At 36.4% G+C, this 21,193-nt stretch overlaps 1 protein-coding gene and 1 pseudogene across 2 annotated transcripts in view; one reads left to right on the top strand and one right to left on the bottom strand.

Moving 5' to 3' along the window:
- LOC136847549 (C-type mannose receptor 2-like) overlaps positions 1–14,245 on the bottom strand; it is a 20,547-nt pseudogene extending 6,302 nt beyond the window's left edge.
- LOC136847703 (uncharacterized) overlaps positions 1–21,193 on the top strand; it is a 423,779-nt gene that overhangs the window by 312,857 nt on the left and 89,729 nt on the right. The window lies entirely within an intron of this gene.

Genomic DNA, 21,193 nt, shown 5'->3' with positions numbered 1-21,193 from the left:
GAGGACCTGGGGGATAATCACTTCCACACCTTCGTTCCCCTGTGACTGGTTGGATGGAGATGGTAACCGATGTTGCTAGCAGTTAGTCTCGGTGTCGCCTTGCTGTTGTTATTGTTGTTGTTGTTGTTGTTTTTGGTCTTGTTGTTTTTACTTGCTTTTATTAAATTTTAACTTGTTGTTTTTACACGCTTTTTAACTTGAAAGTCTGTCTGTTTGTCTGTCTGTCGTCAAATCTTGTAACTCAATTTTCGACCTTTTCCCTTTGTCCGATGGACTTGAAATTTTGCATGGTTACTCAATTCCGGTGACAATACAACCTTCCGTGATCAGTAGGTCAGTAGTGACCTCAAGTGACAATACAGTGACCTCTCCCAGTATCTCAGGATTTGTATGAAACTCTTCGGATTTTTCACAACTTTGAATCGGTAGAATCTATCTTCTATATTACCCCTCCCCCTTCCATCCCCTTCCCCTTCCCATCCCCTCCATTTTCCCCCTCTCCCAGCACATAATCAAGTGTTAATTTAGTTGTGCCCTCCCCTCCCCTTACTTCTTCCCTCCCCACCCCTTCCATACTTCCCTCCCTCCTTCCCCTTTCCATCCTCTTCCCTCTTCCTCCCCCCCTTCCCCTTCCCCTCCCCTCCTTCCCCTCCCCTCCCCTCCCATTTCCCCTTCCCCTCACCTTCCTACTTCCCTTCCCTCTTTCCTCCTTCCCCCTTTCCCCTCCCCGTCTCCCTCCCCTCACCCTCCCCCGTAAACGGATACCAGTTTCGTTAACTACAGTTATAAATCGGTTACAATTTCTGTCAACACAAAAAAATATAAAATAAAAATATGTAAAATAAATCTTTTTAAACATGCTTTTATTAAAATGCACTAAAAAGTAAAAAAAAAAAAAAAAAAATTTTGAGACGCACCAGGATTTTCTTACAATTAATCATGTCTACCAAAATGAAAGCGTGGGCGCCAAACATGGAAGGAAATGCTACAAGAAATAAGAAATCTCTTTCTTTTCTTGAAGCATTTCCTTCCGTGTTTGGCACCCATGCTTTTATTTTTGTAGACATGATAAATTGTAAGAAAATCCTGGTGTGTCTCAAAATGATTATTTCTTACTTTTCAGTGAATTTAAATAAAAGCATGTTTAAAAAGATTTTTTTTACACTTTTTTATTATTGATTTTCCTATAATTATTATTTCAGCTATGTTCATTCATTAAGCTATTTCCTGTAATAGGAGGTAGCTTTAAAGAGACAAGACGGTGGTGATTGACACACAAATACTTTATTATTATTATTATTATTATTATTATTATTATTATTATTATTATTATTATTATTATTATTATTATTATTATACTGAGTCATTTCAACACTGTTTTCTTATGATTGATAGAAATACCTTTATGTTCACCCTTAGTTTAGCCTACATACCTGCTGAAGATTGAGCAGACGTCTAGTCAACAATAATAAGCGCCAAAAGTAACTAAACGCAAGCGAAACAGTTATCTGATCAGGGTTAGTCTGAAAATTAGGTAATAAGAGACAATATTTGAAACATATTCTTCAGCAGTCACGATGACATTGTTAACATCAGGAGGCTTTGAAATCAAACGGTCTTGTTCACGTTCATGCTCATAATTAAAGAATCTCATTATTAAAGAATGTTGAAGAGCAAGATGGTCACATTTAAGAATCGCGAGGCTATGAAACCGCTTAGTCATGGTCATTATCTTAAGCTTTTATGACAAGAATGGTGACGAGCAAGGTAGTTTAATATTTCAGTTCAAGAATTAAGAAAATCAAATTAAGTATTTTATGCCAGTTACCTTTCTTTCACCACCTTACGTAGATGTGCATGTAAATATGTTGGTAATCTTTATTTACTTACTTAGTTTTTTGTGTGTATATTAATTTTCGTTGGATATGGGCATTCTGGAAAAGCTTTTTCTAAAATGGTCTCTTTTGACTTGTGCCAATGTTGTTATAAGGTGAAATCGTCTTTTCATGAGAGAAATTAATTATTATTATTATTATTATTATTATTATTATTATTATTATTATTATTATTATTATTAATAATAATAATAATAATAATAATAATAATAATAATAATAATAATAATAATAATAATAATAATAATAATAATAATAATAATGTAATTTCTTTCATGAAAAGACGATTTCACCTTATAACAACATTATTAATGTTCACAGGTAATCGAACAATATATCAGATAATATACCTATGTTCACTGTCTTTCACAAGTGTAATCTCTCTCATGAAAATACGAGGCGCTTCTGCTAAGCTCATGTAATCATTAATAAGGGAACTAGTGTTCTGAAATCCCCGAGAGAACACCCGAAATCTCTTTCCAGTTAAGTTTCCAAAAGAGACAAACAGCATGGTCTTGGCACTACTTCCTGTCAGCACAGGCTCTTGCTCTTAAAAGCAGGCCCAAAATACTGGGTTCTACCGGTAAAACTCTTGCATTTTACACGTTCAAAGTAATATATGCATTGTACCAAGAACCAAAGAAGAATAACAATTTGAACTCTGAAATAGCAATGCATCTTTCCGTTTGCTTATAAACATTTGTATCGTGGTATGAAATTATTGATTACGAAACACATACTGAAAGAGAAAAATAGATACTGAACTGTAACATCATAATTAACACAATTGATCTTACAATTATTGCTTGGAGACGAAACGAAAATGTTGTAAGTTATTATTAAATAGCGAAGAGATTCCCGGAGTTCTCTCGGGAATTTCGGAGCACTAGTTCCTATTATTTACTGATTATATGAGCTTCGTAGAAGCGCCTCGTATTTTCATGAGAGAGATATTTCTGATATATTGTTCGATTACCTGTGAACATTAATAACGGTGTTATAAGGTGAAATCGTCTTTTCATGAGGGAAATGACGTTTGCGATATCATGCGTGTCTTGAGTTGATATTGTTTACCATATTGTTTATTTGCTCTTATACAGGATTGATGTTGTTTTAGAGTAACGTCGCCTCTTCCTCGAGGAAATCTCATTATTACAAAACAATGAAATATAAAATAATGTTGGGTTGTAAATTATTCTTTTGCAAGGGAACATTAATTGCATAAATCTAAATAAACAAGTCTGATAACGTAATAATCCTATGTTAAACCTCTTGTGGCCAATATCGTGAAACATTTTTATTGGGTCGACATTGCCCTACTTCTTCGTGAATGAAGTTGAATAAAGATATATTGTCAGTCAGTTTATAACTGTAATTTTCACGAAAGTTTCTCTGCGAGCAATGTATGCATTTTGTCATTTGAATTTGTTATGAGAAACAAAAATCGAAGCTGAAGCATTCTCCCATCATTTCTCTAAGCTGACACAACAAAAATAATAGAGCGTTGTTCCTTTTGCCTTCAACTCAAGAGATAAAAATAGCGGATTTCTTGGACTGATGATTGATTGGTTTGGAGATTACACTTGTTCCATCAGTAAATATTGAATTTCCTGTGTGTTACATGGCGCAGTTTTAAACGCACGTTGCCATCTGTGTAAAGCATATACAAAGTTATTCCCTTTCAAAGCATAGTTAAAAAATTAGTTTGTTACATGTTATTGATGTTAGATGAAGATGACCTTATGACGGCATGAGGGTTTTCATGTCCTAATGGAGTATATATATGCATTATATATATATATATATATATATATATATATATATATATATATATATATATATATATATATATATATATACCATTGGAAAATCAGATACGTTAGGCTGGATAAGTTTTCTCACAAGATAAATTCTTTTAATTAACTGAATTCAGGAAACATTTGCCGAAGGATGTTACACCATAAGGCACTTGGATTTAGTCATGACAGCGATGACAAGCTGTCATATGTGACTTGAATCAAAAGGATTACCAAGCTATTATATAAGCTTCTTCAGAACATGATACCCATTTGGGATAAAAAGAGAAAATTGGCAAAGATGTGCAACAGGATGGTTTTTTAACACTTTTTAAAGCATAGATGAAGTTATTTTTGCTGATAAGTTACCAGAGAGTTAAGACTTGAAGACATGTCGGTGCGTTCAATCTTGGTTGTTGATGAATCTTCGCCTGAGAGAGTTACATGCTGTTTTATTTCGCCAGAGCGTGAAGTTGCTCGATACTTTGATTTATACCTTTGAACTGCAACATTTTTACTGTTACGCATAGAGAGAGAGAGAGAGAGAGAGAGAGAGAGAGAGAGAGAGAGAGAGAGAGAAAAATATGTGGTAGGACAAAAAGAAAGGAAGATGAAAAGTGGAAAGAGGTGATGAAGAGGAAGCGAAAAAGAGAGCTGGTGAGAACGAGGAGAAAGAGCGATGTAGGAGGGACGAGGGACGAGAAGAAAGAGACGAAGATGAAACAGAGACAGAGTAGGAAAAAAAGAGACCAAAGACAATAGAGAGAGAAGAAGGAAAAAAAAAAAGAGACGGTGGGGAGTCGTAAACTAATATCTCCTGCAGATAAGACATCTATTTAATTATGAATAATTTTAAAGGTCGAGAAGCAGGCAAACATAGATTTACGAAAAACGGGTCAGCGAATAATAGTTTTTCGAAACTGAGGATATTCTGATGAAAATTCTTTCCCGTTTATGTCTTTAACTTAACTACAAATTCTGTATTCGCTTTAGATAAGAATTATATTTAAATAATGAACAATGTGGATGGATTAATCACTCGCGAGCTTTGACTGTGGGTCACAAATTTTGTTTTACTGATGTGATTTTAGATAAAAGTATTACAGGATATTTTGCATTGCGGAATTCTAGCAAATACTTCTCAGTTCCCGAAGTCCTTTATTCCTCCCACCGTTGGACTGTGGAACAGTCTCCTTGAGGATGTGCAATTAGGACTAAAAAAGTTCAAGCGAAGATGCAATGCATTACTACCATAATGCAATTCTCCTTGCATTTTAATAATTTATTTACATTTTAAACTATTTATCTATCAGTTTGTTAATCTATTTTTTTATGAATAAGTGATTTATTTCTGTATTTCCCATTACTTCCTGTTAATTCTTTCTTATGAACACCTTATTCTTTGGAAGTTTGAATCTCAAGGCAATGGCCACTGTTGCCGTGTTCCTTATGAATAGAGTTCATCCTCTGAATAATAATAATAATAATAATAATAATAATAATAATAATAATAATAATAATAATAATAATCTTATTGTGCCCGGAATTAACACCTGTTTACTGTAATTGAAATTGCTTGGGACTTCATCAGGTTTAATTATAGAAAAATCATGGTGACGTGCCATGCTTCAGGAATTCGGTTCTTTTGCCGAGGGGTATTATGGTATTGCAATGATGTTGCAAATTATCATGGTTACACGAGCAGAAATCTTGAACAGTTTTGTTGTGTAAAAGCCGCAGCAGGCAGTAGTTCAGTAATTTAGAAATCACTGGCTATAAAATCTTAAATCAGTCGACCAATTAATCAGGAAACACCGAGGAGGGTATAGAATTACAGTCTGGAGAAAATTTATCAAACGTGTTAAGATTTAGCCAATCATTATGAATAAGACCGAGAATAATAATTTCGAAAAGATGTCCTTATCAAATACGAAGTAAGAGATGTCAGGAACCAATCTTTAAAATACTACTGGAACCGTCTTCTACGTTAAAACAAAGTCATAAATAAGTGTGCCTCATGACGTTCCTCCTGTCTTAGCTTACAACACTTTGTCTCGTTGGAAGTATCTGAAATTCAGGTAATCTGGTACCTCAGGCGTGTATGGTTCGTCATCTGGTTGCCTTTCGTCTAACTCCAAACAAATAATTTCAACTTGTTTCCATTTTTTCCCCCTCCAAGGTTTTCGTTTGGTTACTTTACACTATGTATGTTCAAGCATCTGAGATTCTAATTGCTTGCTTCTGTTGTTCTCACTTATATCTTGAGTATTCTGTATTTGCTTCCCCTTTTACTCAAATGACAGAAGGACGAAAGATTATGAGTTAGGGAAACAGGAAACAAGAAGAGATGTCCACTGGTTGGCATTCCTAATCGTCAGTCTGATTTCCTTTTGGAAGGGGTGACCTAATGATTTTTATGAGGCATTCTATAACAAAGGGAACCTCCTCGATTTCGCCCTAACTTTCTGGCAACGTGCTTTTCACCAATCCATCACCATCAGTGACCTTTTAAGTGATGACAAACGGTAACTTTTCAATTCATTCTCAATTCAAACTTTGTTTGAAGAAAAACCACGAATTATTCCCACCTCTAGCGTCGATGCAGTTTCCTCTCGACTTCGTAATGTTAATGAGCTCTTTGAAGAACTGGGCCTGCTGCGCTAGGATCAGTTGGGACACGGCTACGGCAGAGCGCAGCTCGTCGACGCCCTGGGTTCCCGGGACTGGAATGCCAATCGTGGGGCTTACTGAAAATAATACCAGTCCAGCGTACATCAGTGTTTGCGTTGACATCCTTCTTTTCCTCAGGCTGCAAAATTGGTGAAGTAAGTCATTTTGACCGATCACTAAAAATAGTATATATCCTCATCACAAAACCATTGATATAGTTATATTTGCACATAACACTATATATATATATATATATATATATATATATATATATATATATATATATATATATATATATATATATATATATATATATATATGTGTAGTTTTGTCTCTAATTCTCACATGGCTTTTTTCTACTATCAAATATTAAGCCGCAAAAGACCTACACTGAGAGAAAATTATATACAATAACTGCATCTGCCCAACTGTTACTCGACCCTATGCATTTTGGTTTCGACACAAAGATAGGCAGTTGAATTGACTACTGTGCAACACGTATCGTAGATAATTCCTCCAGGTTTAAACTATTTCCATGATAAAATTAATTCGATATTAAGGGTATTTGTTGCTAAATATTTAAGAGTACAAAAGTTATATCTAAATAAGTGATAAAACACACACACACACACACACATATATATATATATATATATATATATTTATATATATATAGATATATATATATATATATATATATATATATATATATATATATAGTGTGTACGTATGTATATAAATATAAATATGTATATATATAAAATATAAATTATATATATATATTTACGTATGTATTGCATTATACAACTAGACTTTTGTATTACACGTCAATATTACCGACACTGATGTCCATAAATTTAAAAAAAGGTGTTTCCATAATAATAAAACCAAAAATTCTTGAAGAGGCCGTAGTACTCACCTAAGACCATAAACTCAAACAACAAAGAGTGGCCCCTGACTTGCTTGTGAGTAGCCGTTGTTCCACGCACGGAGGAGACGTGTGGACTGCGGCGCGCCGCCTTGCGTCAAAAGAGATTTCCAGCCAAAGTCTGGGAAGATGACTGGGCGTAATCCAGACCGGCTGATGTCGCCCGTCCTCCTGGGAGGATTTCCGACTCTCTCTTTGCGCAGATTTGGGTGACGGCGAGATCTAGTTCAAAACGATAGACTCTTAACGAGTGCGGTTTCGTTCTCTGACCAGGTCATTGCCTTTCTGGAACAAACTGAGTATGGGCTCTTAGGTGTTTTGCGATTAGAAGTATTACCATTACCATTTTGTAATGCTTTGCTTTCCTCAGCAGGTGTGATATTCGAACTGTTTTTTTTTTTCTTAGTTATTTCCGTAAGGCATACTTTCAGAGGTGGCTCTCTCTCCTCCTCTTTCTTACCTCGGCAACATAAGCTCCCAGAAGAATGCTCTCTCTCTCTCTCTCTCTCTCTCTCTCTCTCTCTCTCTCTCTCTCTCTCTCTCTCTCTCCTGGACAACGTATGATTACGGCTAAAACTTACTATTTTTCGTACCTTGCAACTAGAGCTTCCGAAGACGCTGTCTCTCTCCTTCCCTCTGCATTCTTTGATTTTTACTTATCCCAGTAACGCTAACTTTCAGAAATCTCTCTCTCTCTCTCTCTCTCTCTCTCTCTCTCTCTCTCTCTCTCTCTCTCTCTCTCTCTCTCTCTCAGAAAACCTGTAATTCTCTTGTGACATGGGGCCTGGCTGACTTATGTCTGTTATTTTACGTTTCCTTTATTGTCTATCATTAATGGGGAAACCTTCAGTAAAAATAAGATTTTGCGCCTACCACTAAGTTCGAGAATTAATTATCAGTCGCAAGTATTTTTTTTTTTTTTTCACTGTTCTTATTACTTTTTTTTTGTCGTTAAACATTTTAATTATTCTATGTGAAAATTTTACCTGTAGAAGTCTTGAGACAGTTGGCAGATGTATTATTTTTAAATAAATGTGCTAAAAGTTCTAAGATTCCATGACGTTGCCGCCTTGAAAGATTATAAAACTTTAAAAGTGAGATACCTTTTAAACTGATAAAGCTTGAAAAATGATAACGGAACAAAGAAGCCAGAGACTTTGACACCGCCATTGAATCGCTACCAGAAAATATATATCGTTCTTATAGAATGGAGAGTAACGGCACGTAATTACCTCAAGCTTATGGGATAGTAAAACCACCAAAGCCTATATATTAAAGCTTGTAAGAGTATTTGGCCACGTCATGTAATTGGCGATACAAAATAAGTCTTCTTTGCTTGGTTGCCAGAGGCTTAGAAATAAGCTAGCTGCTGGACTGGTAGCAAAACCTTCCCTGATGATTACCTTTAATCGCAAATAAAAATAGGAAAAAAAAATTCGGCCTCAGGGTATTTCAGTACTAGAGTGGAGGGCTTGAATTCGGAAAAGATAACTTTGTCTGGGAAACAATTTTATTTTATTTTTTTCTGTAAAACTGTGTTAGTTGAAAACATTCGTACAGTTTGCTGAATGTTCTTTCAAAGGTTATGAAGTGTATAAAATTTCATATTGGATCTAAAACAATGAACATTAAAACTTGACAACAAAAGAATCTTAATCCCGTTTGTTTGTGCTTGGCTATGACTGGCCATCATTTGAAAATGTTTACAGTCAAGATAGGAAATGTTAAGCCAGTTAATTTACTGTTCCTCATTGGACGGGTGGGTATCGTTCTCAGCTAGCACTCTGCTGATGCCGCGTCCGATTCTCCTACCGCCCAATGAAGAATTAGAGGAATTTATTTCTGGCGATAGAAATTCATTTCTCGTAATAATGTGGTTCGGATTCCACAATAAGCTGTAGGTCCCGTTGCTAGCTAACCGATTGGTTCTTAGCCACGTAAAATAAATCTAATCCTTCGGGCCCGCCCTAGGAGAGCTGTTAGTCAGCTCAGTGGCCTGGTTAAACTAAGGTATACTTAACTTATGTTCAAATTGTCCAAATAATGTTACACCGATCATATCAAACAGCCACCTGATACGCCATAAATTTATTTGATTTCTCTGGTCTCATTGTGACCCACTGACAATTACACCAGACTCCCAAAGTCAGTTGCAAGCTAATAAAAGTTGGTGTTTGAAGGAGAAAGTTGCCAGATTTACGGATAGTTATTCCCTCAGCTTCCAGTACATTGAAATTACATCACAGCCACTCTGAGATATGTTCTCTTATTACAGAAACTGTGTGTAGATTATGATACTGATTTGTTTTTATTTGTAAATTTATCATTGACTTGTTCATAGTAATTATGTCTTAACTTTTTTACAACGGTTTTTTCATTTTCTAAGTAAATTCTGATAACTAGGTATTATTATTGTAATATGTTACTTAAATAACGCTAACATGCATGCTTGATTGACGTTAAAAACGTATTGAGTTTTGCGTTCGCTGATCATGTGTACGTATGTAGATAAATGACTTATCAGTTCTTTCAAACCTTTATTGTCTCTCGATTTTTAAAACATTAAAAAAAGTAAAATGTCGTTAAGACGTATCTAAAGATACTCAAAAGAATTGCTGAAAAATGTTATAAATTTATAAGATCAAGTGCAAATCTAAAGTACTAAATAAAATGGAAAATTCTTCACTAGAGTACAAAATAAAAAATATATATACTCTACATGTACTAGAAAAAATTCTTTTCTTACACATGAAAAATTAATCCCAGCAGTTAGAATATTTCCGATCACAAAGAAAATTCCTCTCTCCATTTAATACCAAGATTAATGACAAACGAAGTGGAGACGCTTATTGCAGTAAATAAAAAAAATTACAAAGGTACATCCTCTTGTGAGTCACCAAGCCATACTGCAAAGGATGCTAACGATTACAAAGAATCTAATTGAGACATTTAAGTCATTGGGATTTCTGACTGACGTAATGGGGGCACCTGTCACAAAGGTTATTGCAAATTACAAGGAATCTTGCTGCTCTTCTTAGCCACCAAAAATACAAACGCCTAAAATGGAAATTTCTGTTGCAAGAATATCAACAATTACAAAGAGTCGTCTTGCTCCTTTGAACCATGAAGAATAGCCTACTGGCAGGTGAAACGGAGACGTCCACCTAAAATAATACTAACAATTAAAATGACTGCCTTTTACGCTGGGTCATCTTAAATACTGGCAGACTAAATGGAAATTCTTATTGCCAATAATATTAACAACTACGAAGAATCTGCCTGTTCCCCTGAGTTATCAAGAATAAGTGACAGCCAAATAGGAGACCCCATAACAAAGAATATCAACAATTATAAAAAAATTCCTGATTCGTTGAGAAACCAAGAATACTGGCAGACCATACTAAAACCTCAATTGCACACAATTTAACGACCACGAAGAATCATCCTGATTTACTGAGTGAACAAGAATGCTGACAGAAGAAGCACAGATCCTTATCGCAAAGATTATTAACAGTTATAAAGAACCTTTCTGATTCATTTAGTAACAGAGAATACTGACAGAAGGAGCAGAGACCCTTATCACAAAGGTTATTGACAGTTACAAAGAACATTTCTTATTCGTTAAGTAATGAACAATGCTGGAAGGCCAAAAGGAAACTCCCATCACAAAAAAACATTAACAATTAAAAAGAACCTAAAGTTGTCAAGAACACCTGCAACAAAAAAGCAAACCCTTGTTGCAAAGAATAATGAAAATACAAGAAACATCCTGTCCCTCTGAGTCACAAAGAGTACTGGCAGACGAAGCGGAGACGCTTGGTGCAAAGGACATCGTCGAGAGCAGGATGGCGATCCCGGCGGAGGGTGAGGCAGTTGGCTCGATTTTTCCTGGTGCCGCTAGGCTGCTTGGGACTCCATTCTTCGGAGTTGACCGATGCCCCGCTGATCCAGCGCCAGCCCTCCTCGGATCCCTGGTAAGTTCCCCCGATCCAGACAGCCCTGGGAGCTTGAATGAAACAATATACGTGGGATGTGGTTTCATATGATGTTAAAATGAGCATGAAAAATAATTATATATATTTGCTCTTTTCCTTATCATAATACACGGGCTGTGCGATATTGCTGGGCACCTCTGAGCGTTAAATAAGTTATGCAGCTAGACTTGGGGAAACACATGGGGCAAGAATTACTGTGGAAGACTGACAGCAATACGGGTGAAGTATGAAATAGCCTTGCTTGTTGTGCTGAATTAACTGATCCAGAGGTCTATATACTGTACTATGCAGTATTGCTGGGCACCTCTGAGCGTTAAATAAGTTATGCAGCTAGACTTGGGGAAACACATGGGACAAGATGCACTGTGGAAGACTGACAGCAATACGGGTGAAGTATGAAATAGCCTTGAATGTCGTGTTGAAGTAACCGATGCAGAGGTCTATGTACAATAACATGTTAACATTGTATTGGATATGTTTTGAAGTGATGAAAACCATCGAACTATTCATAACAAGTCCTGATTAAACTACTGGCTCTGTAAAGGAACAAAAGAATAGTACTGACTGGCGACGAAACAGTGAGAAAGAAAACTAATCAGTGGTCCTAAAACAATAAATCCTGGTATTATAAACCGCAACAATAAAAGCAGCATTATAAAAATGAAAATTTAGACTAGTTACACAATCACGTGAATTATTGCCCTGAAGATAATCTAGGAAAATAAGTTCATGAAACAAAATCACAAACCTCTAATTTCCAGAAGATGAGCTTTTAGCGCGTAGAGGTTTTTGGGAATAGCTAGATCGCCCCCCATTCCCTGGCAATGCTGCCGAGCGCCTTCCCATTTCAGTACAGCTTTGCTCACGTGGAAGCATTCGTCAACTACCAGAGTGAATGGATAAGGACACGTAGATAAGTCTGAAAAAAAAAGTTTTGTATTGGAAAATAAAAAATTTATCAAAGTGAATATTGTCATTGGGAACAACGATTTCCCTTTAGAAAAACACTAATCACCTCCGTGTACAGATGTCTGAGGAAATCAAATGGATAGAACTTTTTTGCTAAATATTTCTGAGAGAGATATTGTAATGTATTTTTATGTATTTGATGTCATAGCCACGGTATTGCTTCTAGAAAGGTTTCCAAGAAAAAATATATATTTTTCAATTTCCTAGAAATTTTTCTTTAAGGATTTTAAAAATAATTTTTCAATGCATATTTTACGCGGAGTGAATACTGTAAGTACTCGTACACGAACAGCGAAGTTCATAAGGTTTTATAGTAGTGGTCTCCTGTTCCACCTCAGTCAATGCTCAAAGGTTCACTGAGGAAAAACTTTCCCATGAGGAACCAAGTTACGTCCTTTCCCCGTATACGAGTACCGTATAGACAATCACGATTTAGAAAAAAATTGTATGGAAGCCTTTCATGATAATGATAATAATATAACAGACTGTTTTTGAAGTCTGGACCTTGAGCAAAACATCGGAGAAAGAAGCAATACAATCACGCCAGCTAAGGTAAAACTGAAATCAAAACATCATTACATAGAGATGCCTAAGCAGTAGTTGATTATTCGCTCGTTTACATGGTTTTCCCTAAACCGTTGGCTATGTCCTCTATAAAGATGGGACGAAAACACCACAGTGGTCCCATCTTTTTTTAAGGATAATGACCAACATCTCAGAGATTTTTTATGAAAACATTACAATTTCTGATGTATGACATAATTCGAGTGACTGCCAGTACATTTTGAATTGTCCTGAATAATTAACGATGACAATGACAATGCAGTGCGGTATTTTTTGTATTGTTAATTGCATGTAGACATCTACCTTTATGTTAACAGCGATGTTGTTTTTAAATCTGCTTGAATTGAAGCACAAAATAATCACTTCAGAGGTGCGTGCGATATTTACATTAAATACAGATTGATAAACTTTTCCTTAAAAACGAATAGAAATTAAAGTTTGATTTTTTTTTCGTAAGAAATAAATAACGAAAACTCCTAGTAAAATTCGGTAACTCGCAGAGTCTTACAGTTATAAAATAAGATCATGTTCAAAGTTCCTGTCTACAGCTTGCATTTTATCATAATTTAGTCAAAGAATATGAACCAGTGATCGAATACGTGGTCATAAGAATTTATATAAAGAAAAAAGCCTCATCAAACGACATTTTAACGACTCTATAACAAGTCATTTGTGTTCTGTCATTCTATCTCATTCTTTTCATGGAAATTCGTGATTCGTAAATGATAGTGACCATAAGAATGTCGCTGACAGGTCTTAAGAATCGTTGATTAAGGATTTAAAAAATCCAGGTACTGTAATCCTCATGGAAAGCATTGATGCAAAAACAAACAGCCGCAAATTTAACAAAAAGCGAGAGCATACCAGTTAAAGTATTATAAATATAAATATTCGAAGACAGACTCCTACAAATAATATTTTTATGGAAATGCGTTGTTAGCTTTCAGTTTTGCTTAGGGAAGACTAAATATGGAAGTGCTGTATAATTTTAGAATAACTGTAGATTATATATGCTCGAGGCTTAGAAGAAAAGGCTAACGTTTCATACTGAGGAAGAAAGTCAAGAGTTTTACCAACGCAGAAAACTATTTGATAGAGAGGAAAATCATATGCCATTTAATGAGTTTGTCTTCGTAGTCTTCATAAATGGAACTAAGCTTCTTTGTCGAGGATGCAAATGGCAGATATTCTGTTTCATTGCATAGAAAACCTAACAGTGAAGACTTATTACAGTAATTCAAAACTAAAAGTTTGCTTGCTCACCTCTCTGATTAACGCAGCCTACTTTTCCCTTGGTGACGCTGATCAGCTTTTTGAAGAACTCTGCCTGTTGGGCTATGATGAGGTGAGACATGGCAACGGCTGACCTTAGTCTGTCGATGTTGTTGTTGTTGTTTGCATCCTCTTGAGCACTTATACCAGACGCCATTAGGATCAGTAAATAAACACGAAACACTTCCACTCCTAACATTATGTTGGTCTTCCCAGTTCTCCCCAAGCAGCTTGACTATATATGAGAATAAACTGCTACCCAACGTGCAAAGAGAATATACAAGCAGGCTAATGAGAAGCCAGCGTTGATATCCACTGAGAACAGCTCTGTGAGGTTCTGTCGACCCCTCAGCTCTCTTGATCAGAACAGAGCAGAACGCACACGGAAACCATGACGCCTCGTATCGATGGCAGAATCTGGAGGGATCATAAACCATCTAACGGTGTGGCATAGTGGTGATGATTCGGCAAGAAAATAGGAATAGAATATCGAAGAGGCTACAATGAGCAACTCTACGTGTCAGCGGACCAAGTGCTCCACGATTACTTTGTCGAAGTCTGATCAGCCGTGCATGGAAAGACAGGTCGATTTTCATCTGCGATCATTTCAAATACCGCTCCTCGGAGACTTGCAATAAGTTTTTTCACGTTTGTATCCTTTTTTAAAGAATAGCAGGCAGTTCGTCCTCCTTTCTGATAACGTCCGAGAAAAATTTTTGCGTGCCTTACAATGAATTATGCTTTTTTTTTTTGTCTAAATTTGAAAGTGTACATACTCATAAGTTTTTGAATGTCAATAAAACAGGAGAAAATATAAAATTTAATGTAAATGAATGAATACTGTGAGGGTTTTTGCTAAGTCTTTTTATAAATACACACGTATTCCCCTTGGGACCCTAGCTGCATCCACTAATAAGCCTTTTACTTTATCCCCATCCCCGCTTCCCTTCTTCAGTCTAGCTGACCAACCTCTGTATTAAGTATACCTTAGTTTTACCAGACCACTGAGCTGATTAACAGCTCTCCTAGGGCTGGCCCGAAGGATTAGACTTATTTTACGTGGCTTAGAACCAACTGGTTACTTAGCAACGGGACCTACAGCTTATTGTGGAATCCGAACCACATTATAGCGAGAAATGAATTTCTATCACCAGAAATAAATTCCTCTAACTCTTCATCAGCCGGCCGGGGGAATTGAACTCCGGCCCATCGAGTGACAGTCCGAAGCTCTACCGACTCACCCAACGAAGGGTGCACCTTTATTTTTTTAAATCTCTCTATATTACTGTCCAACCACTCCAACTTCCTGCTTTCACTGTCTAAATCGATGAAAGTCCCAGATCTTGTCTTGGCAGCCTAAATTTCATAAAATCAAGTCAAATACAACCACGCGTACGTGTGAGAGGTATGAATATGCGATAAGATCCGCATAGGTATGTGCGAAAAGATAGAGTTAAAGGGAAGCTTGCTTTTCAAGTTTTGTTACATATGAATGACACCATCTTAGCTGTTTCTGTGTCATTTAGTTTATAAAGAAGTCCACACTATGCATCTTGTAATCATCTTTTCATCAGTGTGTAACTGATATATTAGGTTTTCTAGGATCATATGAAGATGCTCATTTGCTCTGGTTTCATTTCCTCTGACTTTTCGACTCGTGTTCTAGCAATCATTTTACTAAGAGTTACACAAGTGACTAAATTAAGATGGAAGGTATTCATGCATTCATAGCGAACGGGTGGGTTACAGATAGCGGGTGGATTGGTGTTCCGAATTCTGATTGGCCACGAGTTGATGTTGTTGCGTTTGGTTCCGAAGGCGCAGCCATAATTTCAGCATAGTCATTTTGAAAATAAAAACGGGTCTACAATTCGATGTGTAATATAATGAAAATAACGTTTGGGCAATTATATCTGCCTACTTCCATTTAACTACCTAATGAGTATTTCTTTTACAGGAGAGGCAATGCTTCGTATTTCCGTAGGAACAAATAATGGGTTCAGATGATAGCTTTGCCCTCTCGTTAAAGGTATAACAGAGGTCTTTTTGTTGTGCAGTTTGTACTCGGTAGGACTGCTGCCTCCAGGAGGAAGGCAATGTAGGAAAAGGGAGAAATAGAAACCAGTCACTCATTTGTTCAACCTCCAGCAATATATCAGTCAAGTACCTTGGCGATGTGCTTTTCTATGCAAGAGGAACTTGGATGGCTACTCAACTCTAGGAGCAGCCACTACAGGACCTAAGGTGACGGTGTCAAAGGACTTGTGGGCCAAATTCCTCCAATGAAATGAGATAAAACTAGTTTGTTAATGTCCAGTGGTATTGTACAGTGCCGGCTTGTCGTGTAAGAACCCTCTGGCCGCACACGAATGATCCGCAGATTGAGAAGGAAGTGCTGACTTCTGCATACTTCAGCTGCAGTATGAATAGAAGAGTTTCAGGTAGTCCCCGTGTCTTAGAAGGAACAGGGAAGTGAGCACACTCCAAAAGTCTTATGTCAACCCTACCAACACCATACTTCCTACCGATAACCCTTGAAGCTGGAAGATACTTGCTTAAAGTTCAATGTGATTTTGTACGAGAGGCCTTCTAAAACTTCGAAGAAAAAGAAAGAGGCACTCGATCACAAAAAGAAGGAAGAAAATAAATTCTTGCATATCTTCACCTTACTCTGTCCACGAAATTTATTCTCATCAACTACAAAAGAAGACATGCCCGAAGCAAATACCACCATTGGAGGAGTACAGGCTGTAGTTAATACTGTAGCGTTATCTTTTACAAGTAAGACTGCTACTACAGGAGGCTAAAAAGTATTGAGCGCCTTTGCAGAAATAGCAACAGCTGCAGCAACAACAGGTAACCCTTAGCCAAAGTAAGTGATCTACGGAAATAGCAAGAAGCGGGTCGCCTGGAAGAACATTGGACAGCCACCATCTTTTTCAAGTACTCAAGCAAAGCAGACATATCAGGAGCTGACCACGAATCAGATGAGACATGAGACTTTCAGCGAATCAGAATAAACGGAGAGAAGACGTAGACATTTAGATGATCACAAAAGATGCTGGAAGGCATCCTCCGAGGCACCCCAGGGTTCTGGAACAAGAGAGCAGAACACTTACTGTTTAGCCATGTAATGAACTAGAGTTCCCAAAAGTTCAAGATCCGAAGTTTACCAAGGTAACTATGAAAAAAAGTTGTTTGCTCAGACTTGCTTGCTTGTGCTTGTTTGCCTATCTAGATAGTGAACAAAGTTAAGGAAAGTTGCTGTAAGTTGTCAGTAAAGGTGATTTTTTGGTTCAATTGTGCCTACTGAGCTTTATTAAAATGCATAGAATTAATATCCCGAAAATTTTCCCGGAGAGGCATATAGACAAATTTATTCACCGCTTTTACTGACCGACACATTATTACAAAACTTCTCATGATCTTCTAAATCTGATCCCCTTAGTTGGAAATCGGTAAGTTTACTTTAGTCACCCTACCATATACCAGTGCTTTCTTTGCGGGGAATAAAGAAAAAAAGAAAACACTAACTTTTTTGTGGGGTGACTAAATTAAATTACGATACCCAACTAGAAGTGATTAGGCTATTATACAGTTTTTGATAGTTTGTCGCACGAGAGTTAAAAATTAAATTTACTTTATCTTAACAATAACTTATGGAAAAATATGTGCTTGTATTTCTTCAAAAAAGAAGCGTTTCTACTTTGAATAACAGGTTTCTCCCTATCACAGTTTCGAAGTAGAAAGTTCTAGTTATACGAAAATCTTGTTTTTGTCTCTTAAATGCCTATACGGAATTTTCACGTACAAGTATACCAGTCTAAATAAGGAAAAGGCGTTACCTTTAGTAATAGGGACGAATTTATAACTAACACTAGCTGAAAAAGTAGAATACTTCAAGCTTAATTGCTTAGCAATGATAAAAATTTGAGATGTAAATAGATGTATTTAAAAGAAAAGAAACACAACCGTCAGGAGAGTTTCAGCTACTCTGCAACACATCTCTCGCACCAACTTTCGATTCACTGACGCCTGGGCATCCATACATATCAACCGCTTTCATTCTTCCACCACCCTGGTTTGTATTTAAGATCATACAGTAACCGTCATGTCCATATTCGGCTTTATCGTGCAAACACTCAAACGCTTTCACTAGTCTCTGCACTTTCTCCTCAGGAGTCTCAGTCAACGTTGTAATCTGTTGTGAACATCAACTAGTCCATGCTCCATTTGATACCTGTTTTTCTCATTATACACCTTTGCACCTTGAAGACTTCTGTTCTTTCCTTGACTTTTTACATCACCTTGTCCATAAAGATTGTTAGACCGCCAAGATGTCGCTCTTGTCTTAGGTCCAAAATCACACCAAGCTGTCATTATTCACTGTACTGTACATATTCTAGTATCCAGTTAATTTTCATACTAAAAACTTTTTTGCACTCAACAAATTACCTTCTACATCATACATCATCATCATGTTTTTATGTAATTTGTGTGTTTTGCATAGTTAGTTCATCCCTGGTTTTGCTTCGTAAAATTTATATAATTTTCATCACTAATATATATTTCTGAATAAGGTTTGGAAAGAAACTTTGTTTTAATTCATTGGTTTACAGAATGAAACACGACTATCTAAATTATCTTTATTGAAGTTGTGTGATGCTTTACCTATTTCTTGATTAAAGTAAAATCTTGAACATCTATTAGCTTAGGTACAAGAGATTGGGGAATTTTAGTTAGTAATGTTTGTTATCTGTACCCAACTGATCATTTTCAATTCTGCTCACTGTATTGAAATTTTTATGGTGAAAGCTAGCTCCAGTTACTATTAAAAATAAATCGACACCACACTGCTGTTGAACAGAACCCATATTTTGTGTGAGACTTTTTTTCTCATTCTTAGTCTCGTTTAAGAATCTGGCTTGGAAAAAAATTTTTTTCTTAAATGTCGTGATGCGTCGACGATGTTTCTTTAATCTAAAAATTGATCTCATGCGTAAGATTTTGAGAAATTCTTTAGGACATAATCCCGAATCTACGGAATAATTTTAGCGTTATGCGTTGTTATGCTCAGGCCATAAAACTGTAAATGAAGACGTAGTCAGCATTTTACGCCAGATAGGACTAATTTGATAATTTTCCCATGAATGGATGTGTTCGTCAGGATTTTTTAAGTCGGTTCTAATGAGATATTTTCTTTGGTCTTCGATAAAGCCATAAATTATTAGACTTCTAAAGAACGATCGACATCTTTGAAAGACCCTAATCGAATTGTTAAAGAATTCCGCTGGATGTATGAAAGCATTTGTGGGAAACGTATATAAAGGAGCTCGGTGCAAATCCCCAGGTGAGGCAAATTCAGTTGCGTAAGGTAAGTTAGGTAGGTCAGGTTTATCTTGTCTGCACGTTAAATAATACGTCCCAGGTGAGTGGAACCATCCCCCTCTCTCCTCTCTGCTGCTTTTACCGTATTCACCGCACCGGAAATGCAATTGTTTCTCGGGGTTATATCACAGAAAGTAATCTTTCTGGTGCACTGACCACGACGGACATGAATGCTTAAATCACGTTTGGTCACTGAATGAAAGGTTTGTGTTAATGGACTTATCATATAAGATGATGATGATATATATATATATATATATATATATATATATATATATATATATATATATATATATATATATATATATATATATATATATATATATATATATATATATATATATATATATTACATACACACACACCATAAAACGAGGAACACCAAATGATTGGAGATATACAAAGGAAATCAGAAAATTCCATGATCTGGAGGTGACCGTAGTGAAGGATTGATCCTTCGTATTCTTGACTTCCCACCGACTTCTGGATACAGCATTGGGGCACGGGCGCTGCTGGAGGCTACTTTACGGTCATAAAACTCGTAAAAACAGCGTCTAAAATTATATTGATTAAGCAAACAAAGCACGGCAACCTGTCAACAGAGTTGAAGTCAATTTGAGCTTGATGCAAGGACTAGTTCACTGATTCACCGCTGCCAAGAACGGCGTATGAAGTGCCTCTCTAGGCATACGAACAATGCTGTATATCATGGGGGAAACATAATACGAATCAGAAGGTGCTTAAGAAGCACATGTCACATATGAATAGAAAGCTCAACTTCTTGGAGGCCGATTTTACCACGACAACGCTAAGTACTGATAACTCTGTGAAACTTAAATCATGAATTCCCAAACATTTCATATCCGCATTAATAGTACTGTAATCCCACAAAATTAAGCGAGATTGAAGGCGAGCCTTAGAAAACATCTGGGAGCGAAAGGAGGACGATTTGCGCAAGACAGGTTCTACACGCGTAGAAAAGAAGGAAAAGGTTAGGGAAGACACCAGAACCATGAGGAGCAGAAGGCTGTTGTAATATAAGCTATAAGGAGCAGTTTGTATAACAATCGAACGAGAAATGGAAGAACACTGTGTTTTGTAATTCAGAGGTGAAAGAGATCAATCATGCATTGGTTCCCAACCTTTATTTGGCCATGTCCCACCTAATATTTTTTTTTCTTTTTTTGGCATCTTGATGTCCCCTGTCGTGATATATAATTCTTATTATTCAAAAAGTGAACTCCTGTTCACGTGGAGGAAGCCTAAAAAGGCTATTAGCTTGGTTTAAACATTCTCGAATTGACCCACTTTGAGAACCACTGAGCTTATCAAAATTACTAATTCTAGGATTTGTAACTCCCAAGTGTATCTGAATACGTTGTGTTAGTATAAAATGAAGGGCGATTGCACGTGACACCATATCCCATCGCCTGGCTTTAGGAAAAATACGTGTTTTTATTTAGCCTGAACAATACCGAAGACATCGAGAGATTTTAGATATAGTTTCCAGTGATTTGTCTGATTTTAAGAACCATAAGCTCTGTTGGGCGGAAGGAATCCCTTTGGATGTTTTTTTTCCATCATCTCAGGTGCTCATTTAAATATATGCGTGATTTGTTTACATATGTATTTTATATATATATATATATATATATATATATATATATATATATATATATATGTATATGTATATATATATGTATATATATGGTGTAAT

The sequence above is a fragment of the Macrobrachium rosenbergii genome, chromosome 17, assembly GCF_040412425.1.
Source record: "Macrobrachium rosenbergii isolate ZJJX-2024 chromosome 17, ASM4041242v1, whole genome shotgun sequence".
Lineage (NCBI taxonomy): Eukaryota > Metazoa > Arthropoda > Malacostraca > Decapoda > Palaemonidae > Macrobrachium > Macrobrachium rosenbergii.
The sequence above is the reverse complement of the archived record's forward strand: the minus strand, read 5'-3'. Positions and strand labels throughout refer to the sequence as shown.